This window comes from Triturus cristatus, chromosome 3_1, assembly GCF_964204655.1.
Source record: "Triturus cristatus chromosome 3_1, aTriCri1.1, whole genome shotgun sequence".
In the NCBI taxonomy this organism is placed as follows: domain Eukaryota; kingdom Metazoa; phylum Chordata; class Amphibia; order Caudata; family Salamandridae; genus Triturus; species Triturus cristatus.
The window spans coordinates 852,690,027-852,709,747 of record NC_140583.1 but is presented as its reverse complement, the minus strand read 5'-3'; the positions used below and the strand labels follow the sequence as shown (position 1 = coordinate 852,709,747).

At 42.3% G+C, this 19,721-nt stretch overlaps 1 protein-coding gene across 1 annotated transcript in view; it reads right to left on the bottom strand.

Annotated features, from left to right (window-relative positions):
- Positions 1-19,721, bottom strand: part of LOC146861181 (dynein axonemal heavy chain 11-like) — a 2,741,463-nt gene that overhangs the window by 2,197,448 nt on the left and 524,294 nt on the right. The gene's annotated exons all lie outside the window — the stretch shown is intronic.

Here is a 19,721-nt window from a genome sequence, read left to right as displayed (position 1 = left end):
CCAGGTGGGACCGTAGGGGCGTTGGGGTTCCCCCCACGGTCCCCAATGTTTTTTAATAAACCCCAGGGGATGGGGTCCCCGGGGATAATAAAAATTAGTGATGGGGCTATTTATTTTTTTTACGATAAAATTAGGAGTCCCGCATCCTAACGTGTTGGGTACACGATTTCTCTCGCGTTGGGTGCGCGGTTTCTAACGCGTTGGGTGCACGGATCCAAGGAAAAAAAACTGACATTTTTGGGAGATAAACATCAAGCTTAAGTGTTTAGTTCTTGAGTGGCTCTAAAAAGAGCTGTTGTGTTCATTGAGAGTTTTTGGTACTTATAAGTAAGTACCTATACAGAGTTTAAAATTGTTGAGGAAGACTCTGTTTCCTTCATCAGTAAAGTGTACTTCATCTCTCCTATACATCTCTTGCATATGAAAGCGCAGATTGTTATTGTAAATGGACCCCATTCTATAGTCTCGGAGAAAAGCAGAAACAGATTTATTCACATGTTTCCTAGCTTTCTCAATCTGTGGACAAAAATGATTGGACCAGTTCCATTTCTGCCTTTGGCATATGTTGGAATACACAAAGGCAGTTTTGGGAAAAAGTTAAATCAATTCTGCAAAGGTGTCCTTCATAAGCATTTCCAGACCTACTTCAGTCAAAGTGCCTAGGTCATTGCCACCACAGTGCACTATTATGAGGTCAGGGTGTTGGATATGCATAAAGGAATTTACCAATGGCATCAATTGGTGCCACTTTAATCCTCTCTGTCCAATCCATTTAATGTCTACATTTGGCAAACCTAGGTCTTTGTGAATGCCTTTGTTTTCTGCATACCTTTGGCTCCAGAAAATATAGCTGTGTCCCACAATCCACACTCTAAGCATCTTGAAGGGAGGTCTGGATGCACTCAGATGGTCTCTGTAAATGAAATGGCAGTTTGAAAAGTAAGATTTTTCTAAAATGGTGGCTAAGATGCAGTTTTGAAAAAAGACAAGAAATCATTGGTCGTTTGACAACTTTCTACACTGAAAGGTAGGGTGCATGTTTCTGTTTTTTAAACGCATGATTCTCATTGGTTAACAAAAACTGATTGAAAGGAACATTATATATGATAAGCTGATATGTTGAAAAGTCAAGCACACTTGCTGTTTTGATTAGCAACATTGTGTGCTGAACTTGTGACCTGTGTGCTCAGTTCAATGTTCCATGACCTGTTTCTATGGTAACAGGCAGAAGGCAGATTCGGGGTAGGGTTCAAATGTATGTCATTTGGAAAGGGTTGAAATGTTTAACCAATAGAAATGTGTGTTAGCTTTTGAATTTATGTGGGAAGGAATGTGATTTGATGTTTACATGTATATGTGTGGAAAATGAGAGGGAAACTTTGCCATTCTTTGGTTTTGCTGACAGGTGCACAGTGCAGAGATTATGTATAAGAAAATCTGGTGTGTGACTGACATACTTCTTAACCCCTTTGGCGCTCAAGACGGAACGGTTCCGTCATGAGCGTCGGTTGGGCTGTGCTCATGACGGAACCGTTCCGTCATGAGCCCGCCCGCGCAACGAACCTTCAGCGTGGCGCGGGAATCCGCGCCGCGCTGAAGGGGTTAATCTACAAAACAACTTGAAAGGTGAGTTATTTAATTGTGAGGGGATGTATGTGGTCTATTTTGATTTTAATCAAACTAATGTGTTTCTCCTGCTAAAATGCACGGAGTACTTTTTTTTGTCTACAATCTTATTGACAGTGTGTGTGCATGTAGAAACCATTATTTGATAAGCATTTGTGTTTTTCATGTGTTTGCAGATAGATAACTGTGCTGTTTTTATATTTTAGTACAATTAGAAACCAGTCATTGTTTATGAATTTGCAAAATGAGTCATGGTTCTACACTAAAATGTAGTACTCGTAGATTAAGAAATGTGTTTTGGTATAGTGCAAAGGATAGTGTTGTTTGTCTAGAATCACACAGTGAGTCTGTGTGCATATAGGAATCATTTTGAGAGAGACATTTTGGTACTAATGTGTAGTAGAAAATTTTCTGTAATGTGTGCAGTCACCTTAGATCTTGTAGACTAGTAAATGTATTTTGTACAAGGGATAGTTGGCTGTCTACAATCACACTGTGAGTCTGTGTGTATTTGGGTAAGCATTGTGAGAGAAGCATTTGGTAATATCATGTATTTGCTTGCAGATAATTGTTTTAAAACCTGTCATGTTGTCAAGTTTTAGTAGCATTAGAAGCCAGCCTTTGCTTATGCATTGATAAAATGAGCCAGGCTTTGACAGTAAAGTGCAGTACTGAAATATGTAGATTGTGTGCAGTACCCTTACCCCTTCCAGAGTAGTGAATGAGTTTTGGTAAAGTTCTAGGATAGTGTTGCTTGTCTAAGATCACACTGTGAGTCTGTGTGCATTTGGGTAAGGATTGTGAGAGAAGTATTTGGTAACATCGTGTATTTGCTGACAGATAACTGTTTTAAAACCGGTTATGTTGTAAAGTTTTAGTAGCATTAGAAGCCAGTCTTTGCTTATGCATTGATAAAGTGAGTCAGGCTTTGACACTAAAGTGCAGTACTGAAATATGTAGATTGTGTGCAGTCCCGTTACCCCTTCCATAGTAGTGAATGAGTTTTGGTAAACTCCTAGGGATAGTGTTGCTTGTCTAGAATCACACTGTGAGTTCGTGTGCATTTGGGCAACCATTGTGAGAGAAGCATTTGGTAACATCATGTATTTGCTGACAGATAACTGTTTTAAAACATGTCATGTTGTCAAGTTTTAGTAGCATTAAAAGCCAGTCTTTGCTTATGCATTGATAAAATGAGTCAGGCTTTGACAGTAAAGTGCAGTACTGAAATATGTGGATTGTGTGCAGTCCCCTTACCCCTTCCACAGTAGTGAATGAGTTTTGGTAAACTCCTAGGGATAGTGTTGCTTGTCTAGAATCACACTGTGAGTCTGTGTGCATTTGGGAACCACTGTGAGAGAATCATTTGGGTACTTCATATCTTTGCATACACATAATTGCTTAAAAACCTTTCCTGTTCTCAAGTTTTGGTAGAATTAGAAGGCAGTCATTGCTTATGTATTCACCCAGGAACTGTCCTTGCAATACTGTAAACATTCAGTTAATATCCAAGGAGTAACGAAGTGAGGCAGGCCTTAGCACATGCATTGATTCAAATGCGTATCCAATATGCATGCAGTCCTCTAACCATCTACACAGTTCTCTTTCACACGTTTAATTCCACAGTCAGTATCCATACACATCCAGCTAACACCCGCCACTCCCCTTGTACTCCTCTAGTGACCCATTCAGCACCATGTACTAATCCATTCACTGCGCCAAAACCCAAACACTTATAAATTCACCCAGGCACTCACCTTGCAGTACTCTAATCATTCAGTCAGTATCCAAGTACTCATGCAGCGAGCCAGGCCTAAGCACATGGACTGCTTCAAACCCCTATCCACTATGCATGCAGTCCTCTAACCACCTACACACTTGTCTTTCACACCTTCAATTCCCTAGTCAGTATCCATACACTCCAGCAAACACCCTGTCACTCCCCTTGCACTCCTCCAGTAACCAATTCAGCACCATGTACTAATCCATTCACTGCACCAAAAGCCAAACACTTATAAATTCATCCAGGCACTTTCCTTGCAGTACTCAAATCATTCAGTCAGTACCCAAGTACCCATACAGTGAGCCAGGCCTTAGCACATGGACTGTTTCAAACGCCTATCCACTATTCATGTAGTCCTCTAATCACCTACACACTTGTCTTTCACACCTTCGATCCCCCAGTCAATTTCCATACACTTCCAGGAAACACCCTGACACTGCCTTTGTACTACTCTACTGATCCATTCAGCACCATGTACTAATCCTTTCAGTGCACCAAAACTCAAACACTTATAAATTCACCTAGGCAGTGTCTTTGCAGTACTCTAATCATTCAGTCAGAACCCAAGTACTCATTGAGTGACCAGGCCTTAGCACACGGACTGCTTCAAACCCCTAGCCACTATGCACATAGTCCTCTAACCATTTACACACTTGTCTTTCATACCTGCGATTCACCAGTCATTATCCATACACTTCCAGCAAACATCCTGTCACTCTCCTTGCACTCCTCTAGTGACTCATTCAGCACCATGTACTAATCAACTTTGACTGCACCAAAACCCAACCATTTATAAATTCACCGAGGCACTCTTCTTGTAGTACTCTAATGATTCAGTTAGTATACAGGTACTTATGTAGTGAACCCGGACTTAGCACATGGACTACTTCAAACGTCTATCCACTATGCATGCTTCCCTCAAATCACCTATACAATTGTCTTTCACACCTTCAATTGCCCCAGTCAGTATCTATATACTCTAATAAACATCCTGTCACTCCCCTTGCACACCTCCAGTGATTCATCCAGCACCATGTACTAATCTATTCACTGCGCCAAAACCCAAAAACTTAAAAGATTCATGCAGGTACTCTCCTTGCAGTACTCTAATGATTCAGTCAGTACTCAGGTACACATGCAGTGACCCAGGCCTTAGATAATGGACTGCTTCAAATGTCTGTCTAGTATGCATGCAGGTCTCTAACCACCTACACACTTGTCTTTCACACCTTCAATATTCCAGTCAGTATTTATACAGTTTCCGCAAGCACCCTGTCACTCCCCTTACACTTCTCCAGTGACCCATTCAGCACCATGTACTAATCGATTTACTGCGCCAAAAGCCAAACACTTATAAATTCACTGAGGCACTCTCCTTGTACTTCTCTAATGATTCAGTCAATACCCAGGTACTTATGTAGTGTACCCGGTTTTAGCACATGGACTACTTCAAATGACTATCCACTATGCATGCAGGTCTCTAACCACCTACACAATTGTCTTTCACACCTTCATTTGCCCAGTCAGTTTCTATATACTCCAACACCTGTCACTCCCCTTGCACACCTCCAGTGACTCATTCAGCAGCATGTACTAATCTATTCACTGTGCCAAAACCCAAAAACTTAAAAGATTTATCCAGGCACTCTCCTTTCAGTACTCTAATGATTCAGTCAGTACCCAGGGTACTCATGCAGTGACCCACGCCTTAGCCCATGGAGTGCTTCAAACGTCTGTCCAGTATGCATGCAGGCCTCTAGTCACTTATACATTTGTCTTTCACTTTTTCAATTAACTAGTCAGTATCTATAAACTCCAGTAAACACTCTTTCAGTCCACTTCCACACCTCTACTGACTCATCTGGCACTATGTAGTAATCTATTCACTGCACCAAAACACAAAAGCTTAAAAGATTGCCCAGTCAGTATCCATGTACTTCCAGCAAACACCCTGTCACTCCCCTTGCACTGTTCCAGTGACTTATTCAATACCATGTAGTAATGCATTCACTGCGTCACAACTGAAACATTTATAAATTCACCCAGGCATGCTTCTTGCAATAGTCTAATCATTCAGTCAGTACCTAAGTACTAATGGAGTGAGGCACGCCTTAGCACATGGATTGATTCAAACGTGTTTCCACTATGCATGGAGGTCTCTAGGTACCAACAAAATTCTCTTTCAGACCTTCAATTTCCCAGTCAGTATCTATAAACTCCAAAAAACACTCTGTCACTTCAATTGCACACCTCCACTGACTCAATTGGCACTAAGAACTAATCTATTCACTGCACTAGAACCCAAAAACTTAAAAAGATTCACCCAGTCACTCTGTTTGTAGTACTCTAATGTATCATTCAGTACTCAGGTAGTTTTGCAGTGATCCAAGTGTTACTCTATGGACTGTTTCAAACGTCTATCCACTATGCATGTAGGTCTGTAGCCAGCTAGACACTTGTCTTTCACACCTTCAATATCCCAGACAGTATTCATACAGTTTCCGCAAACACCCTGTCACTCCCCTTATACTTCTCCAGTGACTTATTCAGCACCATGTACTAATGTATTTACTGCACCAAAATACAAATACTTATAAATTCACCCTGGCACTCTCCTTGCAATACTCAAAACATTCAGTCAGTATCCAAGTACTATTGGACTGAGACAGGACTTAACATATGGATGGATTCAAACACGTATCCGCTATGCATGTAGGTCTCTAATCACCTACACACTTGTCTTTCACACCATCAATATCCAAGTCAGTATCCATACACTTCTAGCAAACACCCTGTCACTCACCCAGTGTCTCTCCTTGTAGTATTGTAATCATTCAGTCAGTTAGCATGTAGTCTTTTAGTGAGGCAGGCTTTAGGGCATGAACTGTTTCAAAGTAGTATGCACTATGCATGAAGTGTTTTAACCATCGTCACACTTGTGCTTCAGGACTATAGTTTCTTAGTCAGTATTTATATAAAATGTGTTTGTACAGTAATAGAATAGTATACATTTGAAAGTTATTAATACACATTTATTTGTGATTCTTTTTTAGAGATACTGTTTTTCACCGATAAAATAGAGAAATCATGCCATTAAAAAAAAGAAAAAGAAAAGAACAGAGACAGGAGAATTACTTGAAGAAACATCCACCACAAGTAGTGAATGAACAAGATAATGTGGCTAAAAAGAAAAAATCTTCTGGTAAGATCACAAAGCAATTTCTTAAAAATGTTTGTAGGACCAAACAGAATGTACAGAATGCTGAAACCTCTGAGAATGCTTCAACTAGAAAAAAAATTCAAAATAAGAGGAAAAGCAAAAAAGCAAATGGACAGTCAAAGGAGACAAAGTATGGTAAAAGAAGGCAAAATCAGTATAAGGAATTACGCAATTTTTTTTTACAAGAGAGTAGTACATCTTTTGCTGAAAGATGTGAAGAAATATAAAAAGAGAGCTCTATTTTATAAAAAGAAGAAGCATATTGAAACCCTTGTTGAAAAGGCTTTTGAAGTAAAAAGGAAACTATTAATTTTAGTATTAAACAGAATTCGATCACTAGATAAACCAATCCATTTAATGAAGGCCAAAAGTAGGAGGAAAAGAGTAATTAATAGAAAAACATTTTGGGGCCGATTCCAATCCTGGAAAAAGGCTGTACGAATCGTTGTACGGAGCATTTTCTCCGTACGACTCGTACTCGGTAAACTTTCCGTACAACCTAGGAAGTACGATTTGTACAGAAAGCCTATTTCCGTACGAATCGTACAAAAGACCGTACGGGTAAAAAAAAAACCAACGAATAGGATCCGGAACAGCCTGTACGCGACATCTGGATGTATTTAAGCAGCGTTTTCCGGCCCAGCAAGTACGATTCGTCCCTACGGCACTCCGTACGGCTCTTTTCTTACAGGAGCCAAAAACAGCCGTAATGTATTGTGTATGCGTTGTGTATGTACGGTGCGTACCCCAACATTGCGTATCTACGGTGCGTACATATGCGATGTTGTTGTAAGGTGCGTACATACGCGATGTTGTGGTACGCACCGTACATACGCAATGTTGGGGTATGCACCGTACATACACGATGTTGTTCTAAGGTGCGTACATGCGCGATGTTGTTGTAAGGTGCGTACATATGCATGGGGGGCCTGTACGACTGGTACCCCGTATGACTCACACCCCGGGAACAACTTTTCCCGGGATACGAGTCGTACAAAGTTCGCTGCGTAGAGGGTAAAGTCATTCCCCGTGTACGGGGCATTTTCCGAACGAATCAGAAACCGGAAATGCGGTCCGGATCGTACTTGTACGGTCGGACAGTATTTTTAGGATTCGTACGGAAAAGTGTCCGGGTCCGTCTCGTACAACTTTTCCCGATACGATTCGTACGGATCGGGCCGATCCGTATGTATTTTTCCCATACGAATCGTACTTCACGGGTCGGACGAGACTTGTAAGATTTGTACGGAAAAAATTACGGATACGAGTCGTATGGAAAAAAAAAAACACAGGATCAGAATCGACCCCTTTGTGATGTTTTTTTGGGAGAATGGAAACACAGTTACAGTTCAGAGCCTTTCTTTAATGAAGAGAGTTATTTACAGAGCAAAAAATTATTGTATGCAGTTGACACCAGTGGTCGAGGTTATGAGGTTAGAGATGGTTGTCCAATTGACAAAGAGAAAATGGTTGAAAGAAATGCAGAAGAAGTGATAGCTGATGAAGTTCTAGGGAGACGTCCTAAACACCCTGTGTACACCTGGGATTGCAGTAGTATTTGTAGTGTACGACAAGAATCTATTGATAAATGATGTGGTTTTTTACGAGCATATAGTAAAAAAAGTGTTAAACAACAGATTCAGGTGTTGCAAGGACTAGACCCTTGCAGAGTGAGAAAAAATACTGGTTTGCAAGGTCATTCTCTGGCTTGTCTTTTTAGGAAAGTTTGTCAAAGTGTTTTTCACCATTTCAGGATGTTGGCAGTACATCATACTCAAATGCGGAAGTTAGTGAGAAGATTGTATTATGCAAAAAGTCCAGCACTAAAGTGAAATGAGTTGGAAAGTCATGCTGAGCCAGATTGCTGTGGAGTTTGAGAGCGGAGGAGACATCAGTGTCAAGGCAAGGGCTGGTTGGCCTATCCTGCAGCCTGTTTCTTTGGTGTGTGAGATCCCTAGGTGCCCAGCAGGTTTATTAAGAGATAGCGTTACGGCGGAGGAGCAGCGCTCTATTTCGAGTTCGGACGCTACGCTGCTTGTGGGGCCCTTGAACTGCCTAATACAACGGGACTGCGAGGACCTGGGAGCATTGCGCTCCGTTAATCCAGCTCACCTGTTCCTCTTCCCGCTGGTCATTCCGACGCCACGCCTCGCGGCCCCCGCTGCGCGGGAGCCGCTCGCAGGCTCTTTCACCACCACTTAAAAGCTCGGCTGGCGTGCTGAAGGTTGGGTCTTCCTTTTGCTCTTTGTGCCCAGGACGCTACGCTGCTTGTGGGGCCCTTGAACTGCCTAATACAACGGGACTGCGAGGACCTGGGAGCATTGCGCTCCGTTAATCCAGCTCACCTGTTCCTCTTCCCGCTGGTCATTCCGACGCCACGCCTCGCGGCCCCCGCTGCGCGGGAGCCGCTCGCAGGCTCTTTCACCACCACTTAAAAGCTCGGCTGGCGTGCTGAAGGTTGGGTCTTCCTTTTGCTCTTTGTGCCCAGGACGCTACGCTGCTTGTGGGGCCCTTGAACTGCCTAATACAACGGGACTGCGAGGACCTGGGAGCATTGCGCTCCGTTAATCCAGCTCACCTGTTCCTCTTCCCGCTGGTCATTCCGACGCCACGCCTCGCGGCCCCCGCTGCGCGGGAGCCGCTCGCAGGCTCTTTCACCACCACTTAAAAGCTCGGCTGGCGTGCTGAAGGTTGGGTCTTCCTTTTGCTCTTTGTGCCCAGGACGCTACGCTGCTTGTGGGGCCCTTGAACTGCCTAATACAACGGGACTGCGAGGACCTGGGAGCATTGCGCTCCGTTAATTCAGCTCACCTGCTCCTCCTCCGGCAGCCCCGCCCTCTTCACTACTTAGTCCCGTCTACGCGAATCCGCAGCGTGGATCGCAGCGCGGGCGAAGCCCGGGCCAAGGGCGGGCCCGTTGTAGCCCGTTCGAGCCCGCAAGAGTCCGGTCCGGGCCACGTCCCTTTCATTCACGGACTTGGGGGCAGGTTTGATTTGGCCTCTACATCCATATTGTCGTATTGCATGCGGGTTGATAGAGTTTAGTGGGCACAGTGGGTGTTAGGCTTTGCCTGTCATAGCTGCGGGTACTCTAACGTTCCAACGCAATTGTTTCCCCCATACTCAGTTTAGCGCAATGGCCTCTAAAACGGGCAGGATTCCTGCTCGCAACGACAATCTTACGGGCACCTTAGATAATTTCATCATCAGAGCCAACTCAGTGATAGACCAGGGCATAGTTCTTATGGAACGAAGGGTTTCGCAAGAACTTGCCCAGGCCAGACGGTCTTCCCTGGGTCCCATAGCTTCTGTTTGTACTCCTCGAGCAATTGAGGGTATTTCTAATTGTACAGGCGCAAAATCATCTGCACTCCCACTGACTCAATTTATTGATGACACTCCACAAAGTGACACCTTGAGCTGCGATGAACTATTAACTTCATCGAAAATTAGTCCCCCTCCACCGCCGTGCTTAGGCCCTATCCTGCGCAATAAAAAGGATAAAACTCTGATAGCGCCCCCAAAGAATAAATCTAAAGCACCTAGGGGGAAAAGAATTCATTCTGGGGGTAAGAAAACCCCAAATCGCCGGGACAATCTAACCATGGAAGTCCCTATCAGGTTAAGTGAAGTTCTTGAGTTATGCTCCCCGCACTCAGTTCCCCCCACTGATATGGTCGATGCAGGAGTTTCATCCAACATCCCGCTGCAAATTGAAGGGGTTGTAACACCGCTGCAATTTAACTCAATGCTGCACACCCTACTCGATCCCATTCTTACTAGGTTAGATAGGATAACAACTCACCTGGCACAGCTTGAGATCATTATCAACGGAGCTCAGGGAAACGTCCATAACACCTCACAATTGCAACGTCCCTGCAAATGCAATCACAATAACAGGCCGGATGGGATAACCCCAGCTACACCCTTAAACAACCTAATTAATTCAAACATTCAGCAACTGTCTAATCACCCTATTATAGATCAGGCAGCTCTTGCCCACATTGTCAACCCAGCACCCCTCCAAACTGAAGTCAGGGCCATTAACATCCAACCATCTGCTCCCATTATTCCAGCACCTGCTCTGGTGGCAAAAGGCAGTGTCAGTGGAAGTTTGACAAGAAGGGGAGATCTGGGAGAGGCACTTGGGTCTTCTGTGACAATTGATTTACCTCCCGAATCCTGCCCCCTTGTGGTCGTTCTCACAGGAGTCCCCGAAATAAGTGAAGCCATCACAGAAGATTACATCTCCCTAAAGAATAAGACGATGCAATGGCTGTGTACCCACAGGCCTTTGCCCCCCCATGTCAACAGTGAGATTATTATGGTTAGAAGGGTGGGCTGGATAGGGCATACTCGTAAAACTATACAGGGTGATTGTGTCCTAGTCAATTTTAGGGACCCCGAAACAGTGGAGTATATCTGCAGGGGGGGATTTTCTCACCTTGAAACAAAAATTGCAACATGCCCTCTTTCTCACTTCTATCCTAGTCAATCCACAGATAGTCAAGAAACTGAATGGTCCCTTGTATCCCATTCCCGAAGGGGGCGTGTCGGGCATCCAAGGCGAGAAGCTCATACCGTGTCCCGCACTTTTATCCCCCTCTACAACAGGTACAGCCAGTTAGATCAGGTTGACTGACTGATATGGTCGCTAGACGGGACTCAGGCTTCCCCACAGGTTGAGTCAACTCATGAAGGCAATATGCTTCCCTGTAGTAGGGAGGTACCTTCCCCCCCTGAAGCGATCAGCTCTGGTCACTCTCTTGAGAGTATTGGTTGTAGTCTAATCGAGCAACACCCCACAGAAAATCTAGCCAATGACATCATTGCCCCCGAGGATCCCATTGAACTCAACCCATCGCAGAGTCTACCCCATTCAACTGTTTTTCCATCTCTACCCAATAGCCACGTCCAGCAAATGTCCATAATATCATGGAACGTGGCGGGAATAAGCACCAAACTTAAGTGCCCTGAATGGGGTTCCTTTGTAGACACCTACGATGTGATTTTATTCCAAGAGACTTGGGCTAGGGAGGGAGCCCATAGATTGGGGTTTGTAGCCTTTAATACCATGGCACGTTGGGGTGGCATTGGGAGGCCGTCTGGCGGCCTGTCCACGTGGGTTGGTATCCACCTGGGTTGCAATGCAGAACTAATAGAGACCAACTCAGCTGACATTTTATGTGTCTTACTGACATGGCAATCCTCTTTTAAACTAGCCCTAATCAATGTTTATTCCCGCCCCACAGCATTGGCTAGAGAATCTCAAACCATCAGAGAACTTTCAGCTTTTCTCGACTCTTTGAATCGGGAGATCCAGTTTATTATTGCAGGTGATTTTAACTGCCATTATGAGCCCCTACCAGGGATGGACGAGGGAGCCTTGTTGGAAGAGGATGAGTTCTGGGGAATTCCTCCATGCAACTCTGCTCCTGCTAAGGCCTGGTCCCCACTAGCTACACAGATTATGTCTCTTACCCTTCACAATTCAGTTAGGGCGGTTAACGGTAGGAAACCCTCGGACATTCCGTCTAGATGCACGTACAACAAAAAAGATCACGAATCTCATCTAGACTATGTTATGGTCGAGACAAGGCTTTGGCCAAAGATCGTGGATCTGGAGGTACTGCCCAGGATTGATAGCGATCATAACACTCTGGTGCTAAAGATGTTATCTCCTCTTGCTTTAAAGCGACATCCCGAACTGCCATCTGACCCTGGCCTTATTCTATTTAATAACAGGCGGCGTGTCAAATGGGCGAAACTGCAAGATAAGAGGGATGCCCTCCCTAGATTATACTTAACTATTCTCCCCTTTCTCACCAAGGCACGAGATATCCTGATCGCGGAAGAGCATTCTGCTCCCTCTGTGAACTTGCTCACTCTTCACCAGGACTTGGTGGTCTCATTAGCCGATATTTTTAACCCAGTTGTAACCTCCAATAAACCTATGGTGCCCCGCCCTTCCTCCTGGTATAATGCGGCGTGCAGGAAGTCAAAAACTCTTTTGGTAAATGCAATTAAGGATGGCACGGATAGTTCAACTATTCGTGCCCTCAGACGCTCCTACAAGGAAATAATGGAACAGGCAAAAATTGCCTGGGATTGGGAGCGCTGGCACGATCTTGCCTCTGCACTTACTAGTAAGGATTCGCGGAGATTCTGGGCAATTGTAAACAATGGGACTGCAGAACCCAGCAAGGCTATAGAAGTAAATTTAGATCCCGGGGTTTGGGAATCCCATTTTAAGTCTCTCTATGCAGGATCTTCTGATCTAGATGTTCTGCATTTTTATCCACTTGCACTTGGAGTTGACGAGGTTGAGACCTTGGCCTTTACACACGAGGATACTATCATTGCCCTGGGAAAAATGATGTGGGGCAAAGCCCCAGGTTTAGACAAACTTCCAGGTGACATGTTTAAGGACCAGCCCCTGATTTGGGCACCGTATCTGTGCGCTCTATTTAATAACATCTTGCGAGGCGCTGAAGTTCCCGGGTCGTGGCTGGGAGCAGAGATTATACCTATCTACAAAAAGGGGTCGCCTCTGCTCCCAGCAAATTACAGACCTATCAGTCTCATTGATGTCCCCCAAAAAATATTTGCGCGACTTATTTTAGATCGCCTGCAAGAGTGGATCAATGAGAATAATATTTTGTCACCCTACCAGGCTGGCTTTAGGAGTAAAACATCCACCACGGATCAGCTATTCCGCCTAGCTATGCTATACTGGAAGACCGTCACTATAGAGGGTGGCAGCCTCTATATGGTGTTCGTTGATCTCCGTTCAGCATTTGACACCGTACCTAGGGGGAAATTGTGGGCTGTTCTCCGGGACATGGGAGTACCTAATGCTTTGTTGAACATATTAGTGAGATTGCACACTCAGAATTTTGCGCAAGTCAGGTGTGCGAGGGGAGGAGTTTTGTCCGCAAGGTTCCCGGTAGACAAGGGAGTTAGGCAAGGGTGTGTCCTTGCCCCCACTTTGTTCTGCCTGTACGTGAATGGGTTGATCTCTCGCCTGGATGCAGTCTTAAACAACGATGCACCCAGGCTGGCAGGTAAGAAAATCGCGGCAATAATGTTTGCCGACGATACTCTCTTATTAGCTAAGTCACCCATGGGGATACAGCGTACATTGGTTGGGTTCCACGAATTCTGTATTGATCATGGTCTACAAATCAATGTAGACAAAACTAAATTCATGATTTTTAATCCCCCACGACGCACCAGACCCCCTCCTATACTGGACACAGTTTCGCTTGAGAGAGTGCAGACCTTTCAATACCTAGGTGTCACGTTGAGCGAAAACTTTTCCTGGGTGCCCCATCTCTTAAAATCCCAGCTTAAACTGACCCAAACAGCGGGTGGAATATTGAAAATGAACAATGCCTCAACATATAGGCCCATAAGCCCAGGTTTAGAAATTTATAAAACCAGGGCTAGATCAGCGGCCCTGTATGGGGGTGAACTATGGGGGTATGTTGTGAGTCCCGAATTAACTAAAGCGGAGAACAGATTCTTGAGGCAGCTGCTCATGCTCCCGCAGAGTACCCCCCTTATTCCTCTTCGGCTTGACCTGGGCCTACTCCCAATCCAGGAGGAATTGTCTCTTAAACCCCTTAGATTCTGGAGGAAATTATGGCTAACTCCTGAACTCACACAATATAGAACCGAACTGCAGGAAGTATTAAACCTGAGCAAAGCTGCGCACATCCCCTGGCTCTCCTATGTCAAACAGGAATTAATGTTAATGGGTCTTGCGGATTTGTGGTACCAGCCAGCGATTGCCTGTAGTGTGATCTCAGGAAAACACCTTACCCAGTCATATAGAGCTAGATGCACTAGTGTTTGGCTGCATAACTCACACATTGGTCCTATGGTAAATTCATTTTTAGAGTACAAATCTGTATACTCCTTTGAGGACTATTTAAATGTAATCTACCCTGTGCTGGCCAGAAAGTTATACATCCAATGGAGGTTCGGCTGCCTCCCCCTTGCATGTTTCACAAACAAGTGGTCTAGCTCCGGGGTTTCCAAATGCCCTGGCTGTGGCTCGGATCTAGAGAATGAATGCCACATTCTTTTCTTCTGTCCCATGTATAGCAGAGCTCGGAAGCACTGGATTATACCTGTTTGTAGAAACCTGGGCTTTCGTAAATATGCAGATGCACTTAGAGTCTTTAAATCTAATACAGCAGCTCACATTGTGTTTGCACTTTCCAAGTATCTCCATGCATTCTGGATAAAAAGGAGTTTTTTAATTCGAAACAGTGCCTAGACTAATCTGGGGTGTTAGCTGAAAAATGTTTGTCTTTTATTAACTGATGATGTTTTTATTCTGTATTTTATTGTATTGTGTTTTTATTGTTACTTTTATGGCCGAAACAGGTCGAAATAAAGTATTATTGAATTGAATTGAAATGAGTTGAACAGTGCTCTTTTGCGAGGGTCAGTATCAGATGTGAATAAGGTTTGTGATGATATTGAGTTTTGCTACTTTGGTCCTCAGCAAGAGAGTGCAGAAACTGACACATTAGTAGAACAAAATGTTGAAGACAATGTAGAACCCGTGATTACAAAAAATGTTGAGGATAAAATCACAAAGTTTAAGGTAATTTCAGGTGAATGACCAAATGTTTCTTGTATTTGTTGTCGGCGAAGTCACTATAAAAATCAGACTAGGGATGCCAATCTGTATTTAAAAAGTGAAATAGAAGATAATGATAAGTGGAAGGAATTTGCAACTTATTTGTTGGTAGAGGATTGTTTTGATTTGGGATCTGAGCAGCGTATTTGCAAATATTGTTATAACAAATTAGTTGAGAATAAAATGCCTGCTAGAGCTGTTCATAATAATCTAGAGTTGGTTGCTATTCCTCCAGAGCTGATAGATTTAAATACGTATGAGTCTATTCTCATTCAATGTGTGCACCCGTTTCAGGCTATTGTTCGTATGGAGCCTAAAACAGGTAAATTACCTCCATCAGAGTTACAAAGAGGATTGAAAGGAAGAGTTGTGTATTTACCGTTAGATTTAAAGAAAAATATTGAAACTATTGGTGTAGACCATGCAGAAAATGAACCACTAGTCATTCTAGTTAATGGTGATCCTACTAAGAATAAGAAAATCTGGCAAGAGTTAGTGGAGGTTAGAAAAGTGCAAAAGGCATCATTGTATCTGATAAAAAATGAGTACTATAGAAATGTGTTTGTAGGATAAGAAGAAATAGATTTAGCAGAAGATACAGAAACATTAAGTGGACAAATTGAAAAAGTGGACATGTCCAGATGTGAAGAAATCTATGAACATTACAGTGTACATCCACTTCATTCCAAAGAGGTGATGGGGAATACGATTGAGTTGTTCCAAATGAAAAAAGCAAGAGGAAGTCCCATGAGTGTATGGGAAGAGAGCTTGGAAGCTCGTTGTTTCCTGCAGTTGTTTCCAACAGGAAAAGGTGGACGATATGATGAACGTCCTGTGCAGATTCCTGCATCTGAATATCAGACAACAAGATTATATGCAGAAGATCCAAGATTTCGACAATGTATCCCTTATATGTTTCATCTTCTGTTTGAAAGTGACTTGTCTGGACTTTCATATGCAGTAAATCACATTTTAAAAACTGGAATGCATCTGCAAAATGTAACTGCAAAGGATTTTATGGATAAAGTGCATCAGAGAGATGATCATTTAGAATCTCAGTTGATTAATCTGATGGCATGTCACCGTGGGACTAATGAATATTGGTACCGTCGTCATGGAGAACTGAAATGTATGCTACGGAACTTGGGAACTCCTACATGGTTTGTTACACTAAGCTGTGCTGAGTATGCTTGGGATGATTTTATTGAATTTCTTCGAGAGGCAAATTCCAATATAAAAAATGTTGAATACAAGACACCTGGAGAATTGTGCTCTTTGGATCCTGTTAATGTATGCAGATATTTCAATCATAGATTTGAATCTATGATGTCTTTCATCTGCAATAAAAAGAATCCTCCCCTTAGAGAAGTTGTGGATTTCTTTTGGAGAAAGGAGTATCAAGCAAGAGGTGCTCCTCATATACATATGTTGTTATGGATCAAGGACACCCCCCAAATTTGGAACAGATTCAGATAATACTGTTTTGTCTTTCATTGAAGATTATGCCACATGTGCTGTACCCAATAGCAGAGAAGATAAAAATTTAAAACAACAAGTCTTATGATTCCAAAGCCATAGGTGTGGAAAATGCTGTCAACGAAAGTACAAGTCAAAGGATAAGTTCTATACCAAATGTCATTTTGGATTTCCACGTCCTGCATTATCCAAAGGAAGAGTGAACAGTTTTATGTCAGCTATGCGACATATCATCACAAGAAAGTCTCCAAAAAATACCTACAACTTAAGAAGAAGCGGAGAATCAAAATACATAAATTAATACAATCCAGTTATTTTATCCATGTGGAACGCTAACATGGATATTCAGTATGTTGCGGACAATTCCATTGCTGTTGCTCGATATGTAACGTCCTACATTACTAAATCAGAAAAGACGGAATTGAAAGAAATGTGGGAAGAGATTTCTCATGAGAAGACTCTAAGTAAGAAGTTTGAAGATGTTATCGCATCGTGAAATTGGAGCATATGAATGTTCAGATCGGTTATCATCTGCAAGTCTATATTCCAAAAGTAGAAGAATCATTTGGGTGAGTCTAGGTCTTGCAGGAATGCGAAATCGGGTACTGAAATCTGTTCAAGAAATTGAATATTTAGCAGAAAAAGAACCAGAAAGTACAGATATTTTGAAAATGAATATGTTGGACACATATTACCCAAACAGAAGTCATCATCTTGAGAACATGTGTCTCTATGAAGTGCGGCAAAACTACACTTTTAAACGGAATACTACTGAGAACATCAATGATGGAAAATATGCAGTGATTGGTTCCGAAGGATGTCTGGTGAAACAAAGGAAAGGAAATGTAATTAATCACAGAAAACTTAGTTGCGACACTGCTGACAAAAGGGAATTTTACTATTTAGCCCTTTTGCAAATGTTCAAACCGTGGCGTTCAGAACTGGAATTACTTGGAGATTTTCAGAGCTATGAAGATTCATTTAATGCTTGTAAAGATACCATACAATGCAGTGCTTTTGCAAATTATGTGAAAATGTTGAATGATGAAATTGATCAAGAAGCTACAATTGCAGCTGAGATTGCTAGAGACAGTTCTCAAGACAGTCAAAGTTCTTCTGCACTGAGTCAAGATCCACTAAGACAACCAATTGTTGGAAATGAAGCAGCGACTGCCATGAATGAGGTGGAAACAGCAATGTATCAAGTTGGAAGAACAACTAAATGTTGAACAGAAACAAATATATCAACAAGTGAAAGAGCAGATTGGCCATGGATTACTTCATGAAAAGAAAGGGTGCTCATGTACATCATTCCAACCTATCCGGATGTATGTGAGTGGTCAAGCTGGAACAGGAAAAGGTTTCTTAATTAAAGTAATTACAAGTTATCTGCAGAAAACAACTGAGTCGCATTTGTCTTGTGTTGTCACTGCTCCAACTGGGTTGGCAGCACATAACATTAAAGGAATTACTTTACATCATTTACTAACGCTACCAGTAGAGCATGAGAACAAATTGGAATACCACAAGCTATCTGGAGAAGCTTGTTGTGAAGTTTCAAGAGTCCTGAAGAAAATGAAACTTCTCATTATTGATGAGGTAAGCATGGTCTCAAACTTGATGCTTGCCTTTGTGCATTTAAGAATGCAGCAAATTCTTAAAACAGAGTATGACTTGTTATTTGGAGGAAAACACGTCATAGTTTTTGGAGATCTACTGCAACTGACTCCGGTAAAAGGACAACCGGTATTTAAAACACTTGCACATGAAGATACCAGAAAGTCTCTTGGTAGTGTTGGTAACGTGAACATTTGGACTTATTTTGAATACAAAGAACTGACAACAAATATGCGACAGGCAAATGATGCTGAATATGGAAGTATTGTTCAAGATATAAGAATTGGAATTCTGACAGAACATGGCAAACAAGCTTTGGAGAGTCGATTACTTTGCAATTTGTTTCCAAATGAAAATGTAGTTCCTGAGAAAGTGTACATGAAAATTGCAGAAAATAAATCAGTGATCTGCTAAATGCCAACACTGCGCGAGTGTTCATATTCAACGAAGAATTATTGAAACTGGAAAATAAAGAAATTATGAAAATGGAAACCATCGATAAAATAGAGCATGAAGGAATCACTTTTATTTTGACGGGAAAGTTGAAAACAAAACTGGATTCTTTAGAAAAAAAAATATCTAAAACAGCTGGTTTAGAAAAGACACTATATGCATGTGTAAACTGTCGGGTAATTTTAAGGCGTAATTTGGATGTAGAAAAAGGTTTAGTTAATGGAGCAATGGGTAAAGTGGTGGATTTTGTTAATTATCAGAAAAAAGAAGGAATTGCATTTTTAAAAATTAAATTTGATCAGATTGAAGAAGTTAAAGAAATTGGTTGTTGTTCAGTTCGTTTTTTGCATGTTAAAGATTTATATGTCCGTAGGTAACAATTTCCATTTTCTCTGGCATATGCAGTGACTATTCATAAATCTCAAGGATTAAGTGCATTGGTGAACATTGGATCTACCGTATTTAAAGAGGGTATGGCATATGTTGCTTTGTCGCGAGTCAGAACATTATCTGGTTTGTTTTTGATTGATTTTGATGAGACAAAGGTTACTGCAGATGCAAACTATGTAAAAGAGTATAATAGGTTAAGAAGGGCGTATGCTCCAAATTTAGGTCAATATCCTATATTTGAAAAGTGTGTGGTTGGTCAAAAAAGAAGGTTTGAGAATATCTGTACTGAAGGTGTAGAGAAGGGAAAAGAACAAGATAATGTTGTGATTGCAAGTAAAAAGAAAAAGGTCACAATTGAAGAGAGTGTTGGTTATCAGTTTAAAAATAGTTCAGGTGTCAACTGCTATGCTAATGTAGTGGTCAATGTTGTTTTTCATCTTGAAGGTTTGGAAGAACAAATTATGCAGAATCAGCAAAAAAGATTTTGTTCACTGTTGTATTCT